This window comes from Cherax quadricarinatus, chromosome 39 (assembly GCF_038502225.1).
Source record: "Cherax quadricarinatus isolate ZL_2023a chromosome 39, ASM3850222v1, whole genome shotgun sequence".
NCBI lineage: Eukaryota > Metazoa > Arthropoda > Malacostraca > Decapoda > Parastacidae > Cherax > Cherax quadricarinatus.
Window position 1 is genome coordinate 7,186,127 of NC_091330.1, and position 11,990 is coordinate 7,198,116.

Consider the following 11,990-nt stretch of genomic DNA (forward strand, 5'->3'; position numbering starts at 1 on the left):
CCTGCCTTGGTGGGAATCGGCCAGTGTGATAATAAAAATAAATAAATAATATATATATATATATATATATATATATATATATATATATATATATATATATATATATATATATATATATATATATATATATATATATATATATATATATATATATATATATATATATATATATATATATATATATATATATTTTGTTTTTTTCAACAAGTCGGCCGTCTCCCACCGAGGCAGGGTGACCCAAAAAAGAAAGAAAATCCCCAAAAAGAAAATACTTTCATCATCATTCAACACTTTCACCACACTCGCACATTATCACTGTTTTTGCAGAGGTGCTCAGAATACAACAGTCTAGAAGCATACACATATAAAGATACACAACATATCCCTCCAAACTGCCAATATCCCAAACCCCTCCTTTAAAGTGCAGGCATTGTACTTCCCATTTCCAGGACTCAAGTCCGACTATATGAAAATAACCGGTTTCCCTGAATCCCTTCACTAAATATTACCCTGCTCACACTCCAACAGATCGTCAGGTCCCAAGTACCATTCGTCTCCATTCACTCCTATCTAACACGCTCACGCACGCTTGCTGGAAGTCCAAGCCCCTTACCCACAAAACCTCCTTTACCCCCTCTCTCCAACCCTTTCGAGGACGACCCCTACCCCGCCTTCCTTCCCCTATAGATTTATATGCTTTCCATGTCATTCTACTTTGATCCATTCTCTCTAAATGACCAAACCACCTCAACAACCCCTCTTCTGCCCTCTGACTAATACTTTTATTAACTCCACACCTTCTCCTAATTTCCACACTCCGAATTTTCTGCATAATATTTACACCACACATTGCCCTTAAACAGGACATCTCCACTGCCTCTAACCGTCTCCTCGCTGCTGCATTTACCACCCAAGCTTCACACCCATATAAGAGCGTTGGTACTACTATACTTTCATACATTCCCTTCTTTGCCTCCATAGATAACGTTTTTTGACTCCACATATACCTCAACGCACCACTCACCTTTTTTCCCTCATCAATTCTATGATTAACCTCATCCTTCATAAATCCATCCGCCGACACGTCAACTCCCAAGTATCTGAAAACATTCACTTCTTCCATACTCCTCCTCCCCAATTTGATATCCAATTTTTCTTTATCTAAATCATTTGACACCCTCATCACCTTACTCTTTTCTATGTTCACTTTCAACTTTCTACCGTTACACACATTCCCAAACTCATCCACTAACCTTTGCAATTTTTCTTTAGAATCTCCCATAAGCACAGTATCATCAGCAAAAAGTAACTGTGTCAATTCCCATTTTGAATTTGATTCCCCATAATTTAATCCCACCCCTCTCCCAAACACCCTAGCATTTACTTCCTTAACAACCCCATCTATAAATATATTAAACAACCATGGTGACATTACACATCCCTGTCTAAGACCTACTTTTACCGGGAAGTATTCTCCCTCTCTTCTACACACCCTAACCTGAGCCTCACTATCCTCATAAAAACTCTTTACAGCATTTAATAACTTACCACCTATTCCATATACTTGCAACATCTGCCACATTGCTCCCCTATCTACTCTATCATATGCCTTTTCTAAATCCATAAATGCAATAAAAACTTCCCTATCTTTATCTAAATACTGTTCACATATATGCTTCAATGTAAACACCTGATCCACACATCCCCTACCCACTCTAAAACCTCCTTGCTCATCCGCAATCCTACATTCTGTCTTACCTCTAATTCTTTCAATTATAACCCTACCGTACACTTTTCCTGGTATACTCAGTAAGCTTATTCCTCTATAATTTTTACAGTCTCTTTTGTCCCCTTTCCCTTTATATAAAGGGACTATACATGCTCTCTGCCAATCCCTAGGTACCTTCCCCTCTTTCATACATTTATTAAACAAAAGTACCAACCACTCCAACACTATGTCCCCCCCTGCTTTTAACATTTCTGTCATAATCCCATCAGTTCCAGCTGCTTTACCCCCTTTCATTTTACGTAATGCCTCACGTACCTCCCCCACACTTACATGCTGCTCTTCTTCACTCCTAAAAGATGGTATACCTCCCTGACCAGTGCATGAAATTACTGCCTCTGTTTCTTCCTTAACATTTAAAAGTTCCTCAAAATATTCTCACCATCTACCCAATACCTCCATCTCCCCATCTACTAACTCCCCTACTCTGTTTTTAACTGACAAATCCATATTTTCCCTAGGCTTTCTTAACTTGTTTAACTCACTCCAAAATTTTTTCTTATTTTCATTAAAATTTCTTGACAGTGCCTCTCCCACTCTATCATCTGCTCTCCTTTTGCACTCTCTCACCACTCTCTTTACCTTTCTTTTACTCTCCATATACTCTGCTCTTCTTATAACACTTCTGCTTTGTAAAAACCTCTCATAAGCTACCTTTTTCTCTTTTATCACACCCTTTACTTCATCATTCCACCAATCACTCCTCTTTCCTCCTGCCCCCACCCTCCTATAACCACAAACTTCTGCCCCACATTCTAATACTGCATTTTTAAAACTATTCCAACCCTCTTCAACCCCCCCACTACTCATCTTTGCACTAGCCCACCTTTCTGCCAATAGTCGCTTATATCTCACCCGAACTTCCTCCTCCCTTAGTTTATACACTTTCACCTCCCTCTTACTTGTTGTTGCCACCTTCCTCTTTTCCCATCTACCTCTTACTCTAACTGTAGCTACAACTAAATAATGATCCGATATATCAGTTGCCCCTCTATAAACATGTACATCCTCGAGCCTACCCATCAACCTTTTATCCACCAATACATAATCTAATAAACTACTTTCATTACGTGCTACATCATACCTTGTATATTTATTTATCCTCTTTTTCATAAAATATGTATTACTTATTACCAAATTTCTTTCTACACATAGCTCAATTAAAGGCTCCCCATTTACATTTACCCCTGGCACCCCAAATTTACCTACTACTCCTTCCATAACATTTTTACCCACTTTAGCATTGAAATCCCCAACCACCATTACTCTCACACTTGATTCAAAACTCCCCACGCATTCACTCAACATTTCCCAAAATCTCTCTCTCTCCTCTACACTTCTCTCTTCTCCAGGTGCATACACGCTTATTATAACCCACTTTTCACATCCAATCTTTATTTTACTCCACATAATCCTTGAATTAATACATTTATAGTCCCTCTTTTCCTGCCATAGCTTATCCTTCAACATTATTGCTACTCCTTCTTTAGCTCTAACTCTATTTGAAACCCCTGACCTAATCCCATTTATTCCTCTCCACTGAAACTCTCCCACCCCCTTCAGCTTTGTTTCACTTAAAGCCAGGACATCCAGCTTCTTCTCATTCATAACATCCACAATCATCTCTTTCTTATCATCTGCACAACATCCACGCACATTCAGACTTCCCACTTTGACAATTTTCTTCTTCTTGTTCTTTTTAGTAATCTTTACAGGAAAAGGGGTTACTAGCCCATTGTTCCCAGCATTTTAGTTGACTTTTACAACACGCATGGCTTACGGAGGAAAGATTCTTATTCCACTTCCCCATGGATATAAAAGGAAAATTAATAAGACCAAGAACTATTAAGATAAAATCAAAGAAAACTCAGATGAGTGTGTATAAATAAATGTGTACATGTATGTGTAGTGTGACCTAAGTGTAAGTAGAAGTAGCAAGACGTACCTGTAATCTTGCATATTTATGAGACAGACAAAAGACATCAGCAATCCTACCATCATGTAAAACAATCACAGGCTTCGTTTTACACTCACTTGGCAGGACGGTAGTACCTCCCTGGGCGGTTGCAAAGATGAGTAGTGGGGGGGTTGAAGAGGGTTGGAATAGTTTTAAAAATGCAGTATTAGAATGTGGGGCAGAAGTTTGTGGTTATAGGAGGGTGGGGGCAGGAGGAAAGAGGAGTGATTGGTGGAATGATGAAGTAAAGGGTGTGATAAAAGAGAAAAAGGTAGCTTACGAGAGGTTTTTACAAAGCAGAAGTGTTATAAGAAGAGCAGAGTATATTGAGAGTAAAAGAAAGGTGAAGAGAGTGGTGAGAGAGTGCAAAAGGAGAGCAGATGAAAGAGTGGGAGAGGCACTGTCAAGAAATTTTTATGAAAATAAGAAAAAAATTTTGGAGTGAGTTTAACAAGTTAAGAAAGCCTAGGGAAAGTATGGATTTGTCAGTTAATAACAGAGTAGGGGAGTTAGTAGATGGGGAGAGGGAGGTATTAGGTAGATGGCAAGAATATTTTGAGGAACTTTTAAATGTTAAGGAAGAAAGGGAGGCGGTAATTTCATGCACTGGCCAGGGAGGTATACCATCTTTTAGGAGTGAAGAAGAGCAGAATGTAAGTGTGGTGGAGGTACGTGAGGCATTACGTAGAATGAAAGGGGGTAAAGCAGCTGGAACTGATGGGATCATGACAGAAATGTTAAAAGCAGGGGGGGATATAGTGTTGGAGTGGTTGGTACTTTTGTTTAATAAATGTATGAAAGAGGGGAAGGTACCTAGGGATTGGCGGAGAGCATGTATAGTCCCTTTATATAAAGGGAAAGGGGACAAAAGAGATTGTAAAAATTATAGAGGAATAAGTTTACTGAGTATACCAGGAAAAGTATACGGTAGGGTTATAATTGAAAGAATTAGAGGTAAGACAGAATGTAGAATTGCGGACGAGCAAGGAGGCTTCAGAGTGGGTAGGGGATGTGTAGATCAAGTGTTTACATTGAAACATATATGTGAACAGTATTTAGATAAAGGTAGGGAAGTTTTTATTGCATTTATGGATTTAGAAAAGGCATATGATAGAGTGGATAGAGGAGCAATGTGGCAGATGTTGCAAGTATATGGAATAGGTGGTAAGTTACTAAATGCTGTAAAGAGCTTTTATGAGGATAGTGAGGCTCAGGTTAGGGTGTGTAGAAGAGAGGGAGAATACTTCCCGGTAAAAGTAGGTCTTAGACAGGGATGTGTAATGTCACCATGGTTGTTTAATATATTTATAGATGGGGTTGTAAAAGAAGTAAATGCTAGGGTGTTCGGGAGAGGGGTGGGATTAAATTATGGGGAATCAAATTCAAAATGGGAATTGACACAGTTACTTTTTGCTGATGATACTGTGCTTATGGGAGATTCTAAAGAAAAATTACAAAGGTTAGTGGATGAGTTTGAGAATGTGTGTAAAGGTAGAAAGTTGAAAGTGAACATAGAAAAGAGTAAGGTGATGAGGGTATCAAATGATTTAGATAAAGAAAAATTGGATATCAAATTGGGGAGGAGGAGTATGGAAGAAGTGAATGTTTTCAGATACTTGGGAGTTGACGTGTCGGCGGATGGATTTATGAAGGATGAGGTTAATCATAGAATTGATGAGGGAAAAAAGGTGAGTGGTGCGTTGAGGTATATGTGGAGTCAAAAAACGTTATCTATGGAGGCAAAGAAGGGAATGTATGAAAGTATAGTAGTACCAACACTCTTATATGGATGTGAAGCTTGGGTGGTAAATGCAGCAGCGAGGAGACGGTTAGAGGCAGTGGAGATGTCCTGTCTAAGGGCAATGTGTGGTGTAAATATTATGCAGAAAATTCGGAGTGTGGAAATTAGGAGAAGGTGTGGAGTTAATAAAAGCATTAGTCAGAGGGCAGAAGAGGGGTTGTTGAGGTGGTTTGGTCATTTAGAGAGAATGGATCAAAGTAGAATGACATGGAAAGCATATAAATCTATAGGGGAAGGAAAGAGGGGTAGGGGTCGTCCTCGAAAGGGTTGGAAAGAGGGGGTAAAGGAGGTTTTGTGGGTGAGGGGCTTGGACTTCCAGCAAGCGTGCGTGAGCGTGTTAGATAGGAGTGAATGGAGACGAATGATACTTGGGACCTGACGATCTGTTGGAGTGTGAGCAGGGTAATATTTAGTGAAGGGATTCAGGGAAACCGGTTATTTTCATATAGTCGGACTTGAGTCCTGGAAATGGGAAGTACAATGCCTGCACTTTAAAGGAGGGGTTTGGGATATTGGCAGTTTGGAGGGATATGTTGTGTATCTCTATACATATATGCTTCTAAACTGTTGTATTCTGAGCACCTCTGCAAAAGCAGTGATAATGTGTGAGTGTGGTGAAAGTGTTGAATGATGATGAAAGTATTTTCTTTTTGGGGATTTTCTTTCTTTTTTTTGGGTCACCCTGCCTCGGTGGGAGACGGCTGACTTGTTGAAAAAAAAAAAGTTAGGAGGAGGTGCGGGATTACCAAAACTGTTGTCCAGAGGGCTGAGGAAGGGTTGTTGAGGTAGTTCGGACATGTAGAGAGAATGGAGCGAAACAGAATGACTTCAAGAGTGTATCAGTCTGTAGTGGAAGGAAGGCGGGGTAGGGGTCGGCCTAGGAAGGGTTGGAGGGAGGGGGTAAAGGAGGTTTTGTGTGCGAGGGGCTTGGACTTCCAGCAGGCATGCGTGAGCGTGTTTGATAGGAGTGAATGGAGACAAATGGTTTTTAATACTTGACGTGCTGTTGGAGTGTGAGCAAAGTAACATTTATGAAGGGATTCAGGGAAACCGGCAGGCCGGACTTGAGTCCTGGAGATGGGAAGTACAGTGCCTGCACTCTGAAGGAGGGGTGTTAATGTTGGAGTTTAAAAACTGTAGTGTAAAGCACCCTTCTGGCAAGACAGTGATGGAGTAAATGATGGTGAAAGTTTTTCTTTTTCGGGCCACCCTGCCTTGGTGGGAATCGGCCGGTAGTAGGTTGGTAGACAGCAACCACCCAGGGAGGTACTACCGTCCTGCCAAGTGAGTGAAAAACGAAGCCTGTGATTGTTTTACATGATGGTAGGATTGCTGATGTCTTTTGTCTGTCTCATAAATATGCAAGATTACAGGCATGTCTTGCTACTTCTACTTACACTTAGGTCACACTACACATACATGTACACATTTATTTATACACACTCATCTGAGTTTTCTTTGATTTTATCTTAATAGTTCTTGGTCTTATTAATTTTCCTTTTATATCCATGGGGAAGTGGAATAAGAATCTTTCCTCTGTAAGCCATGCGTGTTGTAAAAGTCAACTAAAATGCCGGGAACAATGGGCTAGTAACCCCTTTTCCTGTAAAGATTACTAAAAAGAATAAGAAGAAGAAAATTGTCAAAGTGGGAAGTCTGAATGTGCGTGGATGTTGTGCAGATGATAAGAAAGAGATGATTGTGGATGTTATGAATGAGAAGAAGCTGGATGTCCTGGCTTTAAGTGAAACAAAGCTGAAGGGGGTGGGAGAGTTTCAGTGGAGAGGAATAAATGGGATTAGGTCAGGGGTTTCAAATAGAGTTAGAGCTAAAGAAGGAGTAGCAATAATGTTGAAGGATAAGCTATGGCAGGAAAAGAGGGACTATAAATGTATTAATTCAAGGATTATGTGGAGTAAAATAAAGATTGGATGTGAAAAGTGGGTTATAATAAGCGTGTATGCACCTGGAGAAGAGAGAAGTGTAGAGGAGAGAGAGAGATTTTGGGAAATGTTGAGTGAATGCGTGGGGAGTTTTGAATCAAGTGTGAGAGTAATGGTGGTTGGGGATTTCAATGCTAAAGTGGGTAAAAATGTTATGGAAGGAGTAGTAGGTAAATTTGGGGTGCCAGGGGTAAATGTAAATGGGGAGCCTTTAATTGAGCTATGTGTAGAAAGAAATTTGGTAATAAGTAATACATATTTTATGAAAAAGAGGATAAATAAATATACAAGGTATGATGTAGCACGTAATGAAAGTAGTTTATTAGATTATGTATTGGTGGATAAAAGGTTGATGGGTAGGCTCCAGGATGTACATGTTTATAGAGGGGCAACTGATATATCGGATCATTATTTAGTTGTAGCTACAGTTAGAGTAAGAGGCAGATGGGAAAAGAGGAAGGTGGCAACAACAAGTAAGAGGGAGGTGAAAGTGTATAAACTAAGGGAGGAGGAAGTTCGGGTGAGATATAAGCGACTATTGGCAGAAAGGTGGGCTAGTGCAAAGATGAGTAGTGGGGGGGTTGAAGAGGGTTGGAATAGTTTTAAAAATGCAGTATTAGAATGTGGGGCAGAAGTTTGTGGTTATAGGAGGGTGGGGGCAGGAGGAAAGAGGAGTGATTGGTGGAATGATGAAGTAAAGGGTGTGATAAAAGAGAAAAAGGTAGCTTATGAGAGGTTTTTACAAAGCAGAAGTGTTATAAGAAGAGCACAGTATATGGAGAGTAAAAGAAAGGTAAAGAGAGTGGTGAGAGAGTGCAAAAGGAGAGCAGATGATAGAGTGGGAGAGGCATTGTCAAGAAATTTTAATGAAAATAAGAAAAAATTTTGGAGTGAGTTAAACAAGTTAAGAAAGCCTAGGGAAAATATGGATTTGTCAGTTAAAAACAGAGTAGGGGAGTTAGTAGATGGGGAGATGGAGGTATTGGGTAGATGGTGAGAATATTTTGAGGAACTTTTAAATGTTAAGGAAGAAACAGAGGCAGTAATTTCATGCACTGGTCAGGGAGGTATACCATCTTTTAGGAGTGAAGAAGAGCAGAATGTAAGTGTGGGGGAGGTACGTGAGGCATTACGTAAAATGAAAGGGGGTAAAGCAGCTGGAACTGATGGGATCATGACAGAAATGTTAAAAGCAGGGGGGGATATAGTGTTGGAGTGGTTGGTACTTTTGTTTAATAAATGTATGAAAGAGGGGAAGGTACCTAGGGATTGGCAGAGAGCATGTATAGTCCCTTTATATAAAGGGAAAGGGGACAAAAGAGACTGTAAAAATTATAGAGGAATAAGCTTGCTGAGTATACCAGGAAAAGTGTACGGTAGGGTTATAACTGAAAGAATTAGAGGTAAGACAGAATGTAGGATTGTGGATGAGCAAGGAGGTTTTAGAGTGCTCAGAATGCAACAGTTTAGAAGCATATACATATAAAGATACACAACATATCCCTCCAAACTGCCAATATCCCAAACCCCTCCTTTAAAGTGCAGGCATTGTACTTCCCATTTCCAGGACTCAAGTCCGACTATATGAAAATAACCGGTTTCCCTGAATCCCTTCACTAAATATTACCCTGCTCACACTCCAACAGATCGTCAGGTCCCAAGTATCATTCGTCTCCATTCACTCCTATCTAACACGCTCATGCACGCTTGCTGGAAGTCCAAGCCCCTCGCCCACAACACCTCCTTTACCCCCTCTTTCCAACCCTTTCGAGGACGACCCCTACCCCTCCTTCCTTCCCCTATAGATTTATATGCTTTCCATGTCATTCTACTTTGATCCATTCTCTCTAAATGACCAAACCACCTCAACAACCCTTCTTCAGCCCTCTGACTAATGCTTTTATTAACTCCACACCTTCTCCTAATTTCCACACTCTGAATTTTTTGCATAATATTTACACCACACATTGCCCTTAGACAGGACATCTCCACTGCCTCCAACCATCTCCTCACTGCTGCATTTACCACCCAAGCTTCACATCCATATAAGAGTGTTGGTACTACTATACTTTCATACATTCCCTTCTTTGCCTCCATAGATAACGTTTTTTGACTCCACATATACCTCAACGCACCACTCACCTTTTTTCCCTCATCAATTCTATGATTAACCTCATCCTTCATAAATCCATCCGCCGACACGTCAACTCCCAAGTATCTGAAAACATTCACTTCTTCCATACTCCTCCTCCCCAATTTGATATCCAATTTTTCTTTATCTAAATCATTTGATACCCTCATCACCTTACTCTTTTCTATGTTCACTTTCAACTTTCTACCTTTACACACATTCTCAAACTCATCCACTAACCTTTGCAATTTTTCTTTAGAATCTCCCATAAGCACAGTATCATCAGCAAAAAGTAACTGTGTCAATTCCCATTTTGAATTTGATTCCCCAAAATTTAATCCCACCCCTCTCCCGAACACCCTAGCATTTACTTCTTTTACAACCCCATCTATAAATATATAAAACAACCATGGTGACATTACACATCCCTGTCTAAGACCTACTTTTTACCGGGAAGTATTTTCCCTCTCTTCTACACACCCTAACCTGAGCCTCACTATCCTCATAAAAACTCTTAACAGTATTTAGTACTTACCACCTATTCCATATACTTGCAACATCTGCCACATTGCTCCTCTATCCACTCTATCATATGCCTTTTCTAAATCCATAAATGCAATAAAAACTTCCCTACCTTTATCTAAATATTGTTCACATATATGCTTCAATGTAAACACTTGATCTACACATCCCCTACCCACTCTGAAGCCTCCCTGCTCATCCACAATCCTACATTCTGTCTTACCTCTAATTCTTTCAATTATAACCCTACCGTATACTTTTCCTGGTATACTCAGTAAACTTATTCCTCTATAATTTTTACAATCTCTTTTGTCCCCTTTCCCTTTATATAAAGGGACTATACATGCTCTCTGCCAATCCCTAGGTACCTTCCCCTCTTTCATACATTTATTAAACAAAAGTACCAACCACTCCAACACTATATCCCCCCCTGCTTTTAACATTTCTGTCATGATCCCATCAGTTCCAGCTGCTTTATCCCCTTTCATTCTACGTAATGCCTCACGTACCTCCACCACACTAACATTCTACTCTTCTTCACTCCTAAAAGATGGTATACCTCCCTGGCCAGTGCATGAAATTACCGCCTCCCTTTCTTCCTCAACATTTAAAAGTTCCTCAAAATATTCTTGCCATCTACCTAATACCTCTCTTTCCCCATCTACTTATTCCCCTACTCTGTTTTTAACTGACAAATCCATACTTTCCCTAGGCTTTCTTAACTTGTTTAACTCACTCCAAAATTTTTTCTTATTTTCATTAAAATTTCTTGACAGTGCCTCTCCCACTCTATCATCTGCTCTCCTTTTGCACTCTCTCACCACTCTCTTCACCTTTCTTTTACTCTCCATATACTGTGCTCTTCTTATAACACTTCTGCTTTGTAAAAACCTCTCATAAGCTACCTTTTTCTCTTTTATCACACCCTTTACTTCATCATTCCACCAGTCACTCCTCTTTCCTCCTGCCCCCACCCTCCTATAACCACAAACTTCTGCCCCACATTCTAATACTGCATTTTTAAAACTATTCCAACCCTCTTCAACCGCCCCACTACTCATCTTTGCACTAGCCCACCTCTCTGCCAAGCAACCGTGCATGAGCGTGTTTGATAGGAGTGAATGGAGGCGAATGATACTTGGGACCTGACAATCTGTTGGAGTGTGAGCAGGGTAATATTTAGTGAAGGGATTCAGGGAAACCAGTTATGTTCATATAGTCGGACTTGAGTCCTGGAAATGGAAAGTACAATGCCTGCACTTTAAAGGAGGGGTTTGGGATATTGGCGGTTTGGAGGGATATGTTGTGTATCTTTATACGTATATGCTTCTAAGCTGTTGTATTCTGAGCACCTCTGCAAAAGCAGTGATAATGTGTGAGTGTGGAGAATGTGTTGAATGATGATGAAAGTATTTTCTTTTTGGGGATTTTCTTTCTTTTTTGGGTCACCCTGCCTCGGTGGGAGACAGCCGACTTGTTACAATATATATATATATATATATATATATATATATATATATATATATATATATATATATATATATATATATATATATATATATATATATATTTTTTTTTTTTTTTTTTTTATCTGGCCGATTCCCACCAAGGCAGGGTGGCCCGAAAAAGAAAAACTTTCACCATCATTCACTCCATCACAGTCTTGCCAGAAGGGTGCTTTACACTACAGTTTTTAAACTGCAACATTAACACCCCTCCTTCAGAGTGCAGGCACTGTACTTCCCATCTCCAGGACTCAAGTCCGGCCTGCCGGTTTCCCTGAACCCCTTCATAAATGTTACTTTGCTCACACTCCAACAGCGTGTCAAGTATTAAAAACCATTTGTCTC